The sequence below is a fragment of the Cheilinus undulatus genome, linkage group 6 (assembly GCF_018320785.1).
Source record: "Cheilinus undulatus linkage group 6, ASM1832078v1, whole genome shotgun sequence".
NCBI classification, from domain to species: Eukaryota; Metazoa; Chordata; class Actinopteri; order Labriformes; family Labridae; genus Cheilinus; species Cheilinus undulatus.
The window spans coordinates 25,891,114-25,911,736 of NC_054870.1; the positions used below are offsets into that span (position 1 = coordinate 25,891,114).

General features: G+C 39.3%; 1 protein-coding gene across 2 annotated transcripts in view; it reads right to left on the reverse strand.

Moving 5' to 3' along the window:
- Positions 1 to 19,971, reverse strand: part of slc8a1b (solute carrier family 8 member 1b) — a 212,397-nt gene extending 192,426 nt beyond the window's left edge. The window contains exon 1 of one of the 2 annotated variants that reach the window (XM_041789129.1): positions 19,507 to 19,971. The gene's annotated coding sequence lies outside the window, so the exon portion shown is untranslated. The remainder of the gene's footprint in view (positions 1 to 19,506) is intronic. The other variant, XM_041789128.1, reaches the window with a different exon arrangement.
- Positions 19,972 to 20,623: the final 652 nt, after the last annotated feature.

A 20,623-nucleotide genomic window follows, 5' to 3' on the forward strand; every position in this document is an offset into this window, starting at 1 on the left:
AGAGAGCATCCAGGCAGATTTTGACTGTGTTTGCCCCTGTATTCTCTCTGGAACTGATACGCCTACAAGCAATGAAGAGAACAGAGAGAGAGTGTATTTCTATGTGCCACATGGTACAGTGCGCACGCTTCTGTGCATGGAAAGTTATAGCTATGGGATCTATTTTACAATTTCGCAGGTAAAATGTCAGTGGTGGCATTACATTTGTAGTCAGTATAAAGAAACTTGTTTTTCAGACTTGTAATATCTTCTTAATTAAGGGAATTCTTCATTGATTGCTGCTCATCCTCATTTTTCAGGTGAAAAGCCATTGCTTTAAATGCCACATGGCAGATGTGAGATGAAACTACAAATTAATTTGTCTAAGTGATAGGAGTTGAAGTTGGTATCTTTTGGTGATAATAATGATAGAAAAAAAAATGAATTAACCAATCATATGAGCCTCTGACCATGACACTACCACATGGACTCTACCTAGGTAAGGCAGCAACCCTCTGGCTTCAAAACAATCAAATAATAATTGCATGGTATCTTTTTGAACCACATAAAATCAGGGGAGACAGCCCAACACCCACCAGTATTAACAAGGGTAAGAATGGTGGCAGTGGATTTAGAGTTTTCAGTAATAAAAAATAACTTTTTTGAGCTACCACTAAAGCAGCGAGTAAAAATTAAATCTGATAGCAGGAAAGCTCCAAGTCTTGTGAACGGAGAGGAAGAATGGTCAGAGCTGGACTTTTAATGAGGAAAATGGCATATTCCTGTTCAAACAGGGTGAGTTGAAGCCCATCCCCTTTTCTGTGCATGACAATACTGTCAACTAATGCCTGATTGCCTACATAAGCATTTATTTGAAGTGGAGATATTACTAAATTTGCATTACTTGTCTACTGAAACAACCATGGACAGCACATGCATGAAGCAAAAACTAAGATGAAGGCTAAGATATCCAAAGAGATGATGATGTAATATTGCAAAACTTCTGCAGATTTTATAGGTGACCGAGTCATTCATTTTCATCAATGATTCTACATAGAGACTGTAAACCAAGAGTAGAATATCTGTTAAAAAAATGCTCAGGCAAAGGTGGATTACAAAGTATTGTTTTCCTATAAATTGCTCCTAACCTTTTTCCTTGAAGCACCCACCTGTACAAGAGAACCCCTGTCAAAAACAAACCAGTAAGTGTGCCATCATGATTTTAGTTCATCTGTGTTGATTTCATTTTGATATCCTAAGCACAGACAAAGCTTCCTGCCCCCTTGGGGACTTATGGCACCTCGTTTGGGGTGGCCTAGACCCCAGGTTTGGAACCAGTTCCATCAGTCATGCATTTGCGTGGAAAATAACTTTGGTTTAACACTGACATGCTGGTATTAACTCTTTAAATTCAACAACTATGTATTGGTATAGGCAAACTTCTAGTTTCCATCCTCTTAGGTCATGGTTTCAAACAGTAGAAACATCAATAAGAGATCGGTGCAGTAACAGCAAAAAGCTTTTGATGGTTCATGCTTGTCTGTCGGGATTAACTCACTTCCCTTTTCTGAAAAGAATGCCCAACATGTTTCTTATCCCTGTTGTACAAGCACCACATGATGACATTTTCAGTTTCCGTCTGGAAAAGGCTTATGATGTTAGTCCCCTCTTCATGCACTCTCACATCTGTGCAGAAAGTCAACCAATAATTAAAAATTAATTAGATTTCTTTTCCTTTTAAAAGCTCAGCTTCCTACACACAAGTAGTAATCCTCTTTTTTTCAATCTGGGATCTGACACAAAGACCATGACCTGAAACAAAGATCAGCCAAGAATTCTCCTCAAACAAGCTTCATCCAACATCCATTTCCCAATAATTAACTGTTCAAACTCTAACATGCAGACTCAGCACAACTGACCCGACATCAATAGTGACATCATTACTTTCCTGCTTTCCTTCCAACCACAATACTTGTTCTAGATGAAGCTGTAAATCCCTTTACAATATGAATAACATCCTCTCTCATATTACAGGCTGCAAGGCTTGGGTGCTGCAGGGCCTTGACACTAAAAGAACAACCCATAATCCATTTCCACAAGGGATGTAATCAATGAATGACTGAATGGTCAGTGAAGACATTGTACATACTGTAGAAAGCATGCATGAGAGCCGTGCCGAATGTTTCTGACAGCTACTTGCTGCATTAATCACTTTCAGTGTACTGGGTAATCCTGGGTAATCAGTCCACATTTAGTGAATTTAAATATTTGGGTTAAATAATCCAAGTGTGACGAGTGCACAAGTTCCACTGCTGTGTTTATGTGTTGCTGAAGTGTACAAGCTCTTTGCTTGAATGGTAAGAAAAATCAATTCAAAACAGATTTACACATCTTCTTAATTAAACCTTCATTCAGTAAACTCATGGCCAAATGTTTCCCTGCAGTCTAATGTGATCCAGCTGCTCTGTGCCTTCTATGGCCTTCTTGTGTGGTCACATAAGGCTTTGTGTGGCATTTCCAAGTGATCAATAATTCAGTGAGCTTTGGGATTTGGTTGTTTTCACTTAAGGATGTCATTTTCCAGCAGGCTGATGGCTAAGGAGAGTGCTCTTTGTGCCAGCTGTTCTCAACAAAATAAGAGTATTTTCTATAGCTTCTCTACACCAGCAGATCAGGCTCATTCCCAGATACCCAGAGATACAGCGTTATGTATAATTTTTTGTTGCAGAGAATCAATCAAAATGCTTAAAAATGTATGAAAATAAATGTCCATAAAAGGTTTATTTAGAAATCATTATGGTAATAAGAAAAAAATGTATTGGCCACAAAAGGTAGCAAATTGTGATAAGGACACCACTCTCTGAAACTTAGACCAGCCTTTGAGACCCCACCCTGCTCATAACGTCAACACCTGAACTTCATGTATAAAAAGAGATAACCATTTAAAGAAAGTATATACTTCAAACAGCAGTTGGACCAGTTTCACTGCTGTTAGGAAAAGTATGAAGATAGCCAGATTAGTTCCTCAAATCACATCAGTTACTATTATAAATAAAAAGCTACATGAAGACTGTGTGTCATGACTGTGACATTATTAGGTGCAAGTATAATTTAAGATGTTTTAAAGACAATTCTCTATGAAAACTTAAAGTCTAAGGCAGTGGAACTCAACCATATTCTACCAAAGAGCCACATTGTCTAAAAAATACTTTAGCAAGAGCCACAATCCAAACCGGGGATGTAAGGTAAATAATACATCAGTTAATCTGAAGTTGAAATGAAATTAAACAGTGAATTGGTGGATAATTATAATGTTAAATGGGATGCAAATGTCTGTATAGTGTCAAAAAAACAATCTGTCACTAATAATGAGCATATATTTATTTTATTTACCACTGACATCAGGCTAAAACCTTGTATTTCAATTTTTTAAGGATTTAAATTTGTTTTTATAAATCAGTGCTATTGGTCACCCTTTACATCTGTCAGTGGGGTTTATCCAGTTTTAAAGTAACAAAATATATCAAACGATACATTTTTTTTCATTCCCTGAAAAGTGGTCATTTTGGAGATACCAGTCTTTGGCCCAACACCAGCCTTATGAAAGTTCATCCTGGCCTAAAGATGTTTTTAAGATATTAAGATGTGCTGAGTTTGAGCTATGAGATGGTTTTCAAAGAGCTGGTGATTTATGGTTGACTATTTGGGTATTTATATCTCACATTGGGCATTTACTGTAGTTCTGTGGCTTTATTAACATTAAAGAGATGCTTTCTAATTTTTTTCCACTCATTATTAATTCTTTAGTTAAAGAGGGAGGGGTCTCATAATCTCATAATGGTCTTTGCCCTGGGACTCCAAATGACTAAAACCAGCCCTGCCTCACACCTCCAGACACACCGTTTCACCCTGCCTGATTTTGGAGCTTTGGTTTTATATTTCTGCTTTATTTTTATTTATTTATTTTTTTTAAAGATTTATTTTTTGTCCTTTTTTATGCCTTTATTAGATAGAGTAAGGACAGTGGATAGAGTCGGAAACAGGGAAGAGAGTGGGGAGAGACATGCAGTAAAGGGCCACAGGCCGGATTCGAACCCGAGCCGCCCGCGTATATGGGTAGCGCCTTAAACCATTCGACCATCTGCGCTCCCATATTTCTGCTGTTTTGACAAAATTTAGGATTATTAGTGCATTAAAGATCAAATAAAACACTCACGTTTGGACAACTTCCACTAGATATCAAATATTACATTATCTCCACATGTGATCCGTGTGTGTTATGTTTGATGATGACATGCATTGGCATAATTGCCATAAGATCTGGATGTGAGAGAGCATCAGCAGGAAGTGGCTGGAGAAAAATTTAAAAGGAGGAAATGGGAAGCTTCAGTTTGAACTCAAGACAGCACAGCTGAATGAATGAGCCTACGGAAGAGATGCACCTCCGGCTGACTTCCTCTGCTCTCTTCTCTTACACACGTTCCTCCGTTGAGCGCATCTGATGGTAATAATATACAGATTTAAAATAATAAACTTTGTGTGGGTAACAGTTTTATTGATGTGACCTACCATGAATCTTTACTGATGACAGTGTTTACCTTCATAAAGGTGTTTAGTTAAGGTTTTTGTTTTCAAGTAAGCCTTAAAAGAGCTGCAACTGGTCACTAAAGAGCCACATGCGGCTCGAGAGCTGTGGGTTGAGTATCACTGGTCTAAGGAGTTACAATTATATGCCCTTTGGCTTATATTAATATATCAAAGTTACAGCCTAGACCTGCCCTCTTTGTAAAGTGTCTTTGGTTATGAATTGGTGCTAAACACCAGGTTTAGTCTCTAGGCTGTACACATGAATTTAGACATCATTTGTTGGATTTTGAAGTGACATTCTGAAGCCCAGTGATTTCCCAATGTGACTTTAGGTAAACCTAAAAACAGGCAAAGAGTTAGCTGAGGTGGGCTTTCAACTTCCCAGCACACAGCAACAACTGTGCATGTTTATTTTGGCCATATAAGCAAGGCTTTTAAATATGGGTGTGTATAGGACCTCAGGGTTTTATAGCCAGCCTCAAGTGGACACTACAGGAACTGCATTTCACTTTTCAACACTGGAGATAGATATTTTTTGTTCAGGTATAACTTTCTGTTTCAAGAAGCCATTGTAATATAGATGGTGAATGTAAAGGTAGCCGTCAGTAGGAAATAGCTGCCGTCTTAGTCAGTTAGCTCATTAAGTATTTACCTCTTTAATATCTGATTTGCACTGTTAGTTTTAAGTACTCGTTGAGCACAATACTACAGAAATTTTGTGAACTTTGTACGTCTTTACAGTAATAAAAGAAAGCCAATCATAATTAAGCACACACGATGACGCTGGACGTGTGCCAACAACAAACTCAACATGTCAGCTGTCTGTGCAGAGTTTGGGGTGCGGGAACAAGACAGCAAAGTAGCTGTTTGAATTGCTTGTAAAGTACATGTGATGCGAGGAGGACTCCACAACACGCCTTTAACACCACCATTTTATTTTTGCATCTAAAAAACTGTCACCCTGATGACTACAAGGACTTTCTTAAAGGTGCAGTGTGTAATATTTAGCCTAGTAGCATTTAGTAAAACAAACGAACTTGGTTAAATGAAACATGATGTCTATAGGTAGGTCTATCCTAATTAGTGTTTATCCACCTGAAAAAAAAGTGTTTTTTTTATATTGACTCAGAATAAGCAATCTATTCATACATGGGGAGGGTCCCCTCCATGGACGCCGCCATCTTGAATTTTTGCATTTTGCATGTTTCTATGGTGCCACAGAAGCGACCAAATAACAGATACACTTGTTTTTTTGTTGTTTTTTTTTAACATTCCACTGGTTGCCACAGTTTTCACCACAGAAAACATGTTTTATTTTTTTAAGTCTCTCTAGGTTTACTTCTAACTGCACTCCAATTTTCGCATTTCATCTCTAACCTGATGAGGTGTGTTAAGCTGCCAATGACTTGAACACGTTTCCTAGTGAAGGCGTTCACAATAAAAGTGTTTCAGAAAACCAGCCGCAGACTTTTTTTTGAAGAGCTTGACGGAAGTATTGTGTTTAGCATTGAGTTAGCTTAGCTTTGGCTGCCGAACCGGGGAATACGGCTGGTTTACAGCAGCTTTTCTGACCTCATTTAACATCCCAGCCTGGATCGTTGACTCACTGTGGACTTAGAAAAGAAAGTCATAAATTAAAATAGACTTTTAAATGGTTGTTTATGCCGTTGTAAGAGGAGGACCTGCAGCACTGGCCTCTGCGACCAGCCAAAGCAGCACTTAGCCTGTGTTAAAGCCCCAGGCAGGCTGACAGAGACGGCACACTGACTTAGCTGCAGTACAGCCGTCAGACTTTGAGAGGAAAAAACACGTGTTTTTGCCTGCTAACTCACACTGAGGCAGATACGATGGTGTCATTAACAAGCGCTATCGCTATTGGTCGGTACAGTCCAAATCTCTACCGTAGGCCAAATTTAGATCATTAATACCGTCTACTGCATATACTGGGCACCCCTAGGACAAGGTATAGACCTGCTCTATAGGGAAGGTATCCTTACATGACTTCTGTTGTGATCTGGTGATTTATAGAAAAGACGATTCAATAAATTAACTCAACATTCAAGGGGGAAAGGGGGTGTTGTTGGGGGGCCAGGGCGCCCCCCTATTATAATGGTAAGGGAAACATTTGGGTTACTTCGTGAATGTGACTGCCATACTTTGTTTTTCAATAGTTGAAAAGTTGAATAAAAAAAAAATACATTGTACTGGCAAATGACAGCACTTCCTATCTGAGACAAACAATGTCTCTGATGAACGGTCAGTGGCCATCAGAAACTTACAGTCTGCAGCCAGACATCTCTCCAGCCTTGACTATATACAGGAAAGTTGTATCCATTTAAACCAAGTTATAATGCAAGACTTACTGTTTCAAAACAGCAGTCCACAAACAAAGAGTTGACATCACAGTGGCACCCTCCTCTTATTTAAACAATTTTCATTAAGGCTTAGCAAACCTGACTGAATGCTTAATCTTACAGAAACATTTGTATTCCAACTCACTGCCTCTACTTTTCATTATCTCCATTTTTCCTCTCTAACTATCCTATTAAAGGGCAATCAAGGCTTGTTTGATTATATTAGTGCCGATTTGATGAGTCTGTGTCCTTGAGCAGGTTGAATGGGAAAGAAAATGAGTAGAAGATTAATAATTTGGAAAGGCGATCTCAAGGCAGCTGCCACCTAAACAAAATGAGTTTCTGGGGCTTTACTGGGGGACAGCTGTGCAGAAGTTACTCGGATGCTTAATTTCTGCTGTTTTTTTAGAATTTAAACAGTTGCCTCCTCTTCCAAATCATCTTGTTTTGCTACTAGTGGTCCAGCTTGTCAACAGGCAAGGCAAGACATTGTCTGGGGTCTCAGGGCAGTCGTGAAAAACTTTATACAGCAGCAGTGGGTCAAAATGTGCAAAGTTTGCAATGACAGTAGGAAAACTCCTTAAGGGGGCTCTGCAATATTGTTTTTCATTATGGAAAAACATGCTAAAACTTCCAAAATAAATTGGATTGTATTATTGTACTGTTTAGAGTTAGCTGCATAAGCTTACAACATAACGGAGCTACGTAGTCAGTATAGCATAAGCTAAGCTCACAAAGCAGCTACATAAGCTGTGTATCTCAAAACAAAATGAGTTTGCTGGACTTTACTAGACAACACCTGCGCAGAAGTGACTCAGTTGATTAAATTCTGCTGTTTCTGGAATTTAAACAGTTTTCCCCTCTTGTGCAGACCATCTTATTTTGCTACTGTGGTGCAGCTTGTCAACAGGCAAGGCAAGACACTGCTTTGGGGTCTCAGGGCAGCCGTGCCAAACTTTAAACAACAGCAGTGGGTCAAAATGTGCAACGTTTGCAATGACAGTAGGAAAACTCCCTAAGGGGGCCACATCTGACAGCACTTCTTTTATTATGCTGCTAAAAACCCAAGTTTGTCATTGAATGCCACTGGACAAAAATAATACTCTGAAATGTCTTTTTTTTGTTGGTTATATCTTGAAAATAATAGCATTGTGAACTTCAGAAAAAAATGTCATATGCCAAATATGCATTTCTGTATTTCTGTATTTCTGTATTGGTACCAGATTAGTTATTTTTAACATCAAGGTTGATCATTGCTGACTGAAGACACCCTCTATGAATCATAGCCAAGGGCCCTTTACAGATTTTTTTTTATCACTACTGATTGTGTGTACAAGTTCCTACCACAATACAGTGCAAGGTTGAATTGCAGTTCAATCTCATCTCATTTATAATCCAAGGTCTGTTTCTGTTCTTTGCTCTGTTCCTCTCAGGGCGTGCTTAAAATCCATCATCATGAATACAAATCCTTGATAAACCTTGCTAACACAATTCTGATTGCTTTACACTTTATCAGGGGATTACACTTCAGATGTCTTTAGATATTACCTGTTCTTTATGGATCACATGTTTTGTTTGGCTGCAAAATATGTCCTAAGGGGATTGACTAACTGCAGTTGTTGTCTGTCTCTTCATAAGAATTATTACCAGCTACTTGATATAATAAATGCCCCGGTTGTATCAAACCAAAGTCATGGGTGGATGTTGGAAGTGCCTGCTGTTAACACTAGAGAGGCTATGTAGCTTAACAGTGGCTGCTATTTTGGATTTGGTAATTGAAATATCAGGTTCCTGAAAATGTAGCCATGTTTCTCCCTCGTGTTATGACCTCAAAAATATGGCTTCTTTTCAAAAGGAACACAAGATAAGACACACCAACTCTGCTTCACACACACACACACACACAACTGGACCACTTTATCCTCCTTCCCAGGGGCTACAGTTAAAGCGCAACACAGAAAGTTAAGAAAACCAAAACCATGTGGTGCACCAAGGAAAGCTGTTCCCTCTCTGCCCTAATACTGTCATTCCTCAAGAGCCTCTAAAAGCAGCACCCAGAGGTGCCAAAAGGCAGCTGGTTAGACCAAAAGGCTGCAGAATAGAGGAAGAAAGCAAAGCTGCACAAGACAAAAAAACCAAGTTTCTGAACCAAGGAAATAACAATTTACAATATTAGTTATGCAAACGCCTACAAAAAAAACCTTTCTGTTGCAGGATAGCACAACAAAAAGCCTCAGATGGTTGAACTGAAGAGCGGTTTGAGATGCATTTTCCTCACCACAGGGCAGGAGGTGATGATAAAATATTTAAAACTGCGAGCAAAAGAGAGACAAGGACATATGAAAAGATAAATAGCAAAGGGAGGAAGAGGGATGTACTGGGAAAGAACAAGTGATGGGTGGTCTTGTACAAGAAAAAGAGTAAAATGTCTGAAAGAAAAGAGAACAAAAGGCAGAGAAGGATGGAAAAAGGAATAAAAGGCAGAAATAAAGAGGTTACTTCTGCTGGTGCAGTATGATCTTCAGCTGCTCACAATGTGTGTGAGAAAGATCAAATATTCACCAACACACACAAAACAGCCCCTGCAAACACTAAGATTAATGGTCTGTGTTTACTGTCATTAGGGTGATGTTGAGCTCCTTTAGCCTGGATCTGCCTAGCAGCCAATTTTTGAGCCAAGATGCCCTGCCATATTATTACACTGGAAATAAGGGAAATGAGAATACTGGCACTGTAATGCAGGTCTATTTCCGGATGTCTGTCACTCTGTTGGTCTATCTATCCGCATTATCTGCAGGAGAATGATGATGAGCTTTAGGTAAAGCCATTAAAAAAGTTAAAAGTCGAATAAATCATTCCTCTAGTCTCCAATCAGTCAAGAACAAGCCAAAGGCAAGTGATCATCGTCAAACCACCAGCATTTAAATCAATCAGTCTTTGAATTATTTAAATCTTTCCTTCTAAGGATGGCTGATAGAGCAGTATAAACAGCACCATCTGTAACATGCTGAGCCTGTTTTAGATGACTCGTCAAGTTCAAACACATTTGCGATGGTATGCTCTGCAGCACTCTGAAAGCCTGTCAGTTCCCACCACTGCAATGATGGAACTGATGTATTTTTTTTTTTTTTTTATAGGAACATCTCTCACAGTAACTCTCTTTAAAGTGATTTAGTTCTTCAGATGCTGCTTAGCTTAGTCTTAGATATCTGCTGAAAACAATATTTTTTCAATGAGAACTTTAACAACAACTGCCTTGAGATTCTTATGTGTTAGCTTTTACAGCACTGCACCTCCTGCTTACAGGAAGTCATAATCATTTCCAAATTTCACAGCATGATTTTACTTGATGAAATGTTCTACTTTGAGAAAATATGTGCTGATCTCTATAGCCTTCAAATGAGATTTCCATACTCCATTTCCCATTCATCTGTTTGTAATGTCCAAAATCGTGATAACTGCAATCTGCCAGCCTCATTCAAGCTGAGACGCCTCAGCTGACAGTGATGTAACTGTCCTCTTTGAAATTCTAAAATACACTTGTCATCTGCGTTGCAAATAGGGCTGTCAAGATTAATTACATTAACTGTGATTAATTAGTAACCTGACATTCCAGATGGATTTGTTCCACACATCTATCTGGTAAACCTCTCATATACAGCATATGGGAAAAGGTAGAGCCTTTGAAAAAAAAAACTCGGAGGGTGATTGGATGAACGTTTTGTCTGTCAAATCTTTATGGGCCAATCAGAGCAACAACATACGTGACGGAGCTGCTACTGAGATGCGCCCCTACAGAGGACTAACTCCATAGAGAACTACATAACACAAACCATGGCGACTGTAGACATGTCAGTATGCAAAAAAGAAAAGAAAAGAAAACAACTCAATGCTGTTCTTTGTTCTTATTTTAACGAAGAAATGTCATCAGGTTCTGATAAAACTAGTGCTTTAACAGCATCCACGCGAATCTCTTCTGCCATAACTGCACCGGCCTCTTGTTGTTGCCTGCTTACGTCACGACTCCTCTGCCCCTCGTCACTGATTGGTCCTGTCACTTCCTAACCGGGCCCAAACTTTTCAGAAGGGAGCTGTGCAAGATGGATTTGCCAGTGAGGAACACAGAAACAGAAGTATCCATCTGCTTTGCAAGGTTAATCGATTAGTGCACCACGTTTTTTGAATCGTTTCTTCTTGTGCTTTATTGTCCTTATCTTTTGGTTAAGCTACGTCAGTGTCTCCCTGCAGCCCAAGTGATGTAAAATAAGTCCACCACTGCTCTGTAATGTCTCATTTCACTGTAAATAACTCAGAAACAGCTCACTGGATGAGTCAAAATCATCTGTTTTCCTTTTTACTGTTACCTTCTTTTGTTTTTCTACCTATATAAGCAGGTGTGTTCAAGCAAGAACTCAATGAAGTTAGTTTAAGACAGCAGAAAATCTAAAGGGACACAAAAGCAGGTTTTTATGAAAATAGTGGAATTTTAAAATGCAGTTTAAAGTTAATTGCAATTAACTACAGGACATCTTGTATTAATTGCAATTAAAATCTGTAATAATTTGCCAGCCCTAGTTGCAAACCTTAGGTCTAAACTGGGCTTAAAAGAGCAAATTATTCAAAGTCTCTGTAAAACTGTAATATGCTTGCTTCTCCCAATATTCTACCACATATATGCATCAATTTCTGCATTGAAAAACACAAATGTAACCACCTTATTAAGTGATAAACCTCATTCACCCAGTGTTGAAATTTGGATTTAAAAACTCTCCAGCAACACTTGTAGTTCAGAGAACAACTTTACTAGACAAACACTTCAGTATAGCCTTCATCAGGGTCGTCAGAAGTTGGTTTACTGAAAATGGTGGTGACTGGTGGAGGACAACATCAATCCAGACTGACTATAGTGTGAATTTGTTTCACTGCTATATCCATATCCGTATGCGAATCAATGACATTTATTACATTTGGGAAAGATTTCTGTGAATTTTGGTTCAACATCTTCAAGTAGTCATTGAAAAACTTTCCATTCTGAACCAATCTGTAAGATCTTTCAGTAGGAATAATACTTGCTGGGATATATATGTCAAATGGGATACACTGTTAATACCACTACCAACATGCAGATTAGTATTCTTTTACATCTTTCTGATATTGACTTATACACAGTAATGTCACCACATAGAGAAGACAAGCCACACTGACTAAGACAATGATAGTCTGGACAACGATGCAGGAAACCTGGCCATGCAAAGACTGCTTTTACTATGACCTAGTTTCAACAGACCAAAATAATATGAAGATAAATGATAAAAACAAACAACTGGAGACCTATCAGGTAAGGTTGAAAAATGCTACAAAGTATTTATTTTCCTCCAGTCCTTTGTTTTGGTTGTATGGTCCTGCAACATTCGCTGCTGACAGAAGGATTAGTAACACTTTGCATACTGGGAGCCAGATATTTCAGTCAGAAGTTGGTGGAGACCAAAGCAGAAAAAGAAAACTCAAACCGCTCTTATTTTGAGTGACAACCAAAGCATGATAACGATCATGCAAGTTAGCTCACTGCGTGTTTAGCATACCAGCTATAAACAACACCTTCTTCAAAGCTTGAATCAACACCATAATCCCTCCTTAATCAAAGCAATAGTTCTAAGACGACAGAGGGATTGTAATGCTCCTTGAGACAAACATATTTCAGCTCCATCAAGTGAACTGATTTGACCTGAATACATTTAATGCATGTTCCTCACTGCACCATGCTACACTACACTACACTCCTCTCTGTTACACATGCAACCCTGTTTAAATTCATTCATATTTTATCAGTAAGCCTGGTTGTGGGGGGTAGTACCTCCTCTGCACAGTCTTATCAACTATCTACTGCAAGAACACATCAGTTCTTATGTCCTTTAGTCACTCATTTATGGTTATATACAATGTTTTTAACAATTTTCCAGAAGCATACCTCTACTACTATTGCTGTTTTACAGGACAAGCCCTTATTTGCAGTAAACATGTCTGATTTCTATCATGGAGGTAAAGTTAGCGCTGTCTCTGTTTATCAGGGATAAACATATGACACTTTCAAATTGAAGATTTGCTGTTTTTAACCTGGCAGAACAGGTCCCTTTTGTTTTGTGGTATTAGGGTCATGCTAATCTAAATCTAAATCTTGGTACTGCTAAATATGCTGCACGGGCCTTTAAAGGCTGCTAATGTCACTAGAAACTTGTTTGTTTAGAATGATTTGACTCTAGATTGACATGCTAGTTACAGTTTGCATTTTCATTACTGTGACACAAGTCATGTTTAATGTTGACTAATATGTCAATTAGACAGGGATGCTCTATTCCCCACTGTTCACTTCCATGCTAAACTGTATAATATTACAGTGCACTGTTCTTGGTTTGCTGCTACATTACCATTTCTGAGCCTGAGAGCAGCTGTTCTCCACATGCAGCAGAAGGAACATGTGGAGAACAGGCGAGTCCATGAGTTTGCGGGAAGCTTGCCTTTGTTATTATTTCATTTGTAATGCATCTGTAATCAATCTGACAACTGTTGACATGTTGTGTAATTGAAATAATCTCGGGATTTCTATTCTACAGTGGAGGTGCACATACAATATCAACTAGTTAGTAAAAAATGCATACAACTGACCAAATACTTGTCATAACTTTTCAAATAAACATCAATTTTCTATTGATTTATCATAGATGAACTCATCCTTATTGGTTTGAGAGAGCGGGCTACCTATGACCCACTGGATCAACTGATGGCCTCAGAAAAATTAAAGCTGAAGAAATTCAAGTTTATTAACTCTAAATAAATACAGGCTGGTGTGAAACTTACTCCAACTAAGCAATTCTAAATTATGGTTAAAACTGAATAAGTACAGTAACAGTATTAAAAGCTGTTCCCTTCTATTATTTTAACTAAAGCAGGGCACACCTTAAGATAACTGGGCCATTTCTCGGCCCAGATTCCCCCTTAAGACCAACATCAGAAAAGGTCCCTTTATCTATTCTAACCTCTTGGATCTGCTCAGAGGAGGATAAGGACTGCTCCAATTTGAAATCACAAATGTCAAACATGTTCAATATTAAGGATCAGAAATCCTGTGGAAGGAACACTGAGGACAGCTGAGCATACACTCGGATTGTGACAAGGCAAGGAACGATCACCAATCAGAAAGTGGGATGACTGAAAAAGGAAGCACAACAAACACAGCTATAGTGACAACCGTAAATGCTAAGCATAAATATAAATTTATATCAGAAATTGAGGACCAACTTGGAACAATGCATCCTCTAGAACATACCACAATCAAACTGTCAATGGGAGGGGCCAGACCAAAGTCTACCCCGATGGATGTAACAGGCAGTTAACAGCTATTTAGTGTGTTTATTTGAAAGATGCGTGTGACCACATGAGAGTTTGAGATATGAGAGCAGACACTCTGGTAAATCTGTTAATGTGTGGTGTGCTGTATTGGTCATCTTGTTGCACACCACACTGGACAAACAACAAAACTGTTAAATGCGTCAATAGTTGTTGTCAAGTGTGGAGTCATTTGCAAAATCTGTAAAAGTTTTAAAATCTTACAGTGCGTGGGAGACTTCAAGTTTACATTAGCAAAAGCTTGACCTGGCCTGTCCTTCACACAAGGGGTCTTTGTTTACTGTAAACTTTATTGAACAGGGTCCTTTGTGCTGAAAGAAGCAAAAGAACCTCCTTGGTGTGCGGGAACAGAAAATCTGAAAAATCTGGACTTTTTTAAAATCAATTTAATCAACGTCCCTCTGTCTGTACACGAGAAAGAATTTGGCTACCCCATCTAACAGAAAATGTTGGTAATGCAATAGAAACCACCACACGCGGTCATTAAACCACTGGTAGCACCTGCAGTCAGACATATTGTCCCTTGAAAAGTGAAAACCTTAAGTTCTTGATCAGAAGCTCTTTAATAGTACAGTGTATGCCAGAGAGGGGAAGGTTAACAGGGTGGGTAGGAGTTAGGATGATCACTCACTATGGGGGTAAAAGAGGGGTTGGCAAAGAGCTGTGTAAGTATTGTAATCTTCATGCAGACAAATGTGTACTTTCTGTAAACTATATTCACATATCTTCTATGTCTAAAAGTTTATTTGGATTCATATGTTGAAAATAGAGTGCGGCATAATTTGACTGAAAGATTTTAAATGTATACACAAACTTTCTCTATCTTTGCAGATTTCATTGTAATCATGAATCATGTTAGCTGTATAGCAAGGATGTATTTTCCAGCCCTTTATCTGTATGATTTTTGATTTGAGTAAAAGCCAATGCCATGATTCTGGTCAACACTATGAATGTACAGTGCTTAACAAATTTATTAGACCACCTGTCATATTTGTCTCAGAGACCATCCAGCATCATGAAGTGCTTTAATGTGGACTCTTTCATTTTCAGTGAGCTCGACATTTTACCATTTTGAACAGGAATGAGGAATTTCAAACTGAATTCACCTTTTTACACCCAAATTTTAGCCGGCACACTGGGCATCTCTGAGAAGTCAGAAATTAATCAAGCATAACATTCAACTACTAAAACTCATTTTTCTGTTCAGAAATGCAATTAACTATATTTTGACAAATTAATCAAGAAATAATAATGTGCTTTACTATTTTTTTTTAGTTTTTTGTAAATCAGTAAATTTGATCATTCACTGATAACAATAATAATTATATTTTAGCATTAGAAATATCATTTTGGTTAAAGAGCTTCTACATATTGGTGTATTAACCAATGCAGAAACATAAAAAATGATTTTGGTAATTACCAATGCTGTTAATTTAGGGCAGCTGTGGCATAAACCTTACTTTGGGTGGTGGTCTAATAAATTTTTTAAGCACTATATTTTGTCTAAATAATTTAAGAGTATATGTGAACATGCTCACTTAGTGAGTTTTTACACAAAGAAAAAAAATCTTCCACAACAAAAGTCAAACACCTGTTAAATTCAAACCAGAGCTGCTTGCATTTCTGATATGTAGCAGAAATTATATTTTGATATTTTGTACTGATATTTAGAGAGGGCCAATAACTCAGTTCACCAAAGCAATGCAATTCTTTATCGGACAATTTAAAAATATATCAATATTTTCTTTCTAGGATCAATAATTGACGTCATGTCCAATTATGAATTGGCAGCCAATGTAAATCTTTCCTAAAATCTTTCAGGTAATGAAGAAAGGTTTAACTCTGTCAGGTCAAGAAGAAACCAGAGGCTAATCAGATGATGACTGAGAACGTGAATTAGAGTGAGTAGATCTCATGGATGTCAACGCTGAGTGATGGCAAGAAAAACAAATAGATAATGACAAAGCAAATACTGCGTGACTGTCATGTCACGTGCACTTTTTTGCATATAACATGATATTCTCTTTCCTATTGTGTGATTTGACTACTGTTTTGGTTAAAAAAGTAAAAGACGATTGCAATAATTGAAACTAATGAACCGTGATACTGCAATGTTTCAAAAATTGAGTCAAAACCTGAGAATCCTGATAAAAATCCTGATTTGACAAAGGCATATCATCCCAGCCCGAATTGTTGAATCGGGTATCTAGAAAAAGTGTCTGAGAAGCAGAAAACACGTCTGAAATAACGGTTAGTGCTTAGGAACAGAGAGGAGCGCTCATAGGGAACCCTGCTTAACTGTTACGTCACACGCGGGCTAAAACATGGCAGCCTCCTGGTGAGTTTATAAGCTCAAATTTACTCAAAATGGAGATATCTAGTACGTTGTTTAGTTCAATATAAATTTGTGAAATACAAATATCTATCCAAAAAGATGAACTTGTCAGATCATGCAGGGTTTCTTTTAAAATGCATGACATTTTCTGTTATGTCAAAGATATGCTTAGGGGCTATGCATATATTGAAAAACTTAACAAAGAGGCTCTTAAAGTTTTTGAAATCAGTTATCAACCCAAACACGCCCATACAGTCATTAGTTTACATGGTCACTGGTTATAGTGTAACACTGGTCATTGCCTGGAAAATAGATGATAGATTCTGTTGTTTTTATTGTCCATGTCGGTCAGCAGTTTTTGTCTTATATTCACTCTGGGTCACTGTGAATTTTGGCGTATGAACCATTCCTAAAGTACTTAACATAGCACAGTAAGCAGATACATCGGGGTAGGCTTGATTGAAGAAGCCACAGCATGTCTAATACTTTTTTGGGGGGGGGGCAGGATGGGCTGAGTAACTCAGGGCTCCATAGACAGTGCAAGCAGTATGTCAGTATGTCAGACACAGTGATGTAAACAATAACCATACTAAGGGCTAGCGCTGCTAATGCTAACAGCAAAGCTAACGAGCCATACACTCCAGCAGCATCAGTGTCTGAGACAGCACGTGGAGGAAAATACTTGTAGAGGGTCTGAGGTTGAAAATACACTTGAGATGTAATGAAGCATGTTCAAAAATATTGATTCTTGGACATTTTTAATTGATTCTGAATCACAGTAATTAATGCATGCGATTCTGGCATTGTTTTTTTCATTACCTCTATCATCTGCATTTTTTAAAAAAGATGGATACTTGGACTTGTGTTGTGGAGGGCGTGCCGGAAACGGCCACAGGCCAGACTAAAACCCGGGCCGCCTGCTTCTAGGGGTGCACCTTAAACCCCTTTCTCTGCACCCCAGGTGCTAGCATTCTGCTGCCATTTACAAGATATTGGCAGTCAGAATCACCCATGTGTTCCAGTAAGTCTGTGTAGTTAAAGGCTGAAGTCTTTTCCCTCATTCCTTAAACTTTAAAGTGTCTTTAAAGAGTCTGCAATCTCCAACAACCACTTAACAGCCAAGACACTAAATAGAGGCTTAAAATTGTCCAAGTAGACCCATCAATGATCTTATTTTTGTAACATAAAAAGATTTTTCATGGCCCAAGAAATTAATATTTGAGCTTTAAAATACACGGTTAACTTTTCAAGTTATTCACATCTGCATAGGATCCTGTGAATCTGCCTCCTCAAGCTCTGAAGAAGCTCAGCCACCTCCTGACTTATTTACAACACAGTGACCAAGCACATACATGTCTGGAATCTGTGTGTGTGTATGTGTGTGTGATGGGGAGTGGGGGGGGGCATCTCCTAAAGCAGGTGAACAACAGCCTCTGTCACTTACTGCTGCAGACCCATCAAAAGGCCTAATTACACTGTCAAATATGGAAAATTGTAATTTTTATCGGAAACACGTCACTTAGGCTGACCTAAACCTGTTATGCTGTGCCGCTTGGAAAAAGCCTTCCCACTGAATCTTAACCAGATCTTCTATTTCATCAATAAACAGCTGCAGCACTGCTGGAAGGTAAATAAAGCAGTAAAGACCTCTGGCTGCGTTTCATTTTTTCATTGTCATAAATAAATATTTCATAGCATCATCCACAGTGGATGAGCTTACAGTTCAGCTGAAGTCAGCTGGAAAAGATTGCCTGGAAAGCCTTCATGGTACCTGCCTGATGTTGCCAAGCTTTCCCTCACGAGACGGCTGCGTTTGTAGTGTCACATCAGGAGAAAACAAAGCTGCCTCTTCTAATACAGTATGTGTCAGATTTACAGAACAGTTAAGTGATGTGTGAAGCTCTGCCATGGTTTTCTTTTCCCTTTTACAGCACACTCCAAACACAGCAGGCAGGGGGTAAAATACGCCTTTGTCTTTGGATTTCACGTTCAAGACTTAAAAAAAGGCCAGCCTATTCAATTTGAACACGCGGGGTCTAGACTCTGATAGCTCCCCAACCTGCTCTGCACTGATGTGCACATGCAGCCACTCCATCAGCACCAACGGCACTGCGCTATTTGGCGCAAAGGATGGAAGGGGATGTGCACAATTGCGCAAACGCGGACCTTAGCGCACTTGATCATTCATTCTCTGTGAGGATTACCATCTCTAAGGGGAAACAGAGCCTGCTCTGCGCATGTTTGTCGCCCAACTTCCACATTGAGAGCCTATAAAAGGTGCGCGAGTGGTTATCTAAACGTGCTCTGCATTCGTAATGATTGCTTCTCTAGAAATGAACGAGGCAGGCGGTCTGAGGAAGAGGAGAGCAGGGAAGAAGGGTGGGAAAGAAAGGGAGGGAAATGAAAGAAGAGGAAAAAAAACACACCCTGGGGTGCATAGAAGCAGGCTCCGGAATCGAAACCGGGGGATTAATAAAATTAGAAAACGAGAAACCTTCCACCGCACCCTGAGATCTCTAATCATCTCTTTATGAATCTCGTTATCACATGAGAGGCACGGTGCAGTGTGTGGAAGCATGCTACAAGAGGATGAGGTGAGGAAACATCGTCTCCACATCGCATCCAAACCCTCCTGACGCGTGGTGCTTTCGAGTCTCCAAACAGGGCGCCATGAGGCAACGCTGACACCCATGCACCCCAGTCAAACCACCTCTGTGCCTCCAAAAACTTGATTCCACCCCACAATGCGGCAGCACACAAGCAAGACCCGTTTCATTCATTGTCATTTCAATCTTTCTCCCTGCTCAAAACGCGTAAGAAAACCAGGAAAACTGCAGAATGACATACCTTTTTATCCAGAGTGTGCCCACAATCCGGAGAAGACAGTCAGTCAGTAGTAAAAGCAGCACAACAGCTCTACTAATAATAGCAGAACAGGGAGAAAGAGGAGGAGTAGTAGTAGTAGAGGTAAGCCAGTAGTGGGGAATGGAAATGGAGACGCAGCGAGCTCTTATACGCCAGCCCAGGCGGCGTATCCACCGAGCGAGACGCACAAAAGAAGGGGAGAGGTGTCCGGATTCCCATGCACTGACAGTTTTTTATCTGTTGCTGTTATGGTTTAATTGTTGCCTACTCCTAGTTTCCATACAGCACGACCTGGACGACCTGTGTGATCGGGTGACCGGAGTGGCGCTTCATCAGCAAACCCGCATTTGTTGGGACGACGCGCGCAGCACGGAGGACTTCTTCCTCATTCTTTCCTTCCCGATATCCCCTCTCGCTGTGAGCGCAAGAGCAAAGAGAGAGAGCGGAGGAGAGCGAGAGTGTATGAGAGAAAGAGAGAGAGAGAGAGAGAGACTTAGAGAGTGTGTGTGAGCATTTCTCCACTTCGTCTGTTCCCTCACACACTGACTGAGGATCAGCTCGCCCTCCTCCTCCTCCTCCTTCTCTCTCTCTCTCTGTGCAGTGAGTGCGCGCGACTCTCTTACTTGTCTGTTGTTGTGTCCATACAGCACATACTATTGCCTAACAAGCTCTGTCTTACTGGCATTCTTTCCTTCTGTAAAACTGGATAAATATTTACGTCCCACTGCTAATATCTTTAATAGTAAAAAAGAAAGTATGAACTCCAAATTAAAGTGGTGCAACGATTTCCAAATCTTAAATAGCGTAATACTCTTAATACTCCCCAAGAAAAGACCTGGGAGATGGATTTAGAGGAGAGCTTGGACCCTATGCATTGGACAGAATATTTATCAAGTAGCTATGCAATCAACTTCTAATTTAAAATAGTTTATTCATCAAAAACTCAAACTTGAACAGCCCTTTCAAGTCCAACTACAATTCCCCGTTTCACTGAAGTCTGAGTTTTGACTCAGCCACTCCAGACGTTAACTTTGTCGTCTAATCATTTCTGTGTAGCTTTGGCTGTAGGTCATTGTCTTACTGGAAAATGAAACTTCTC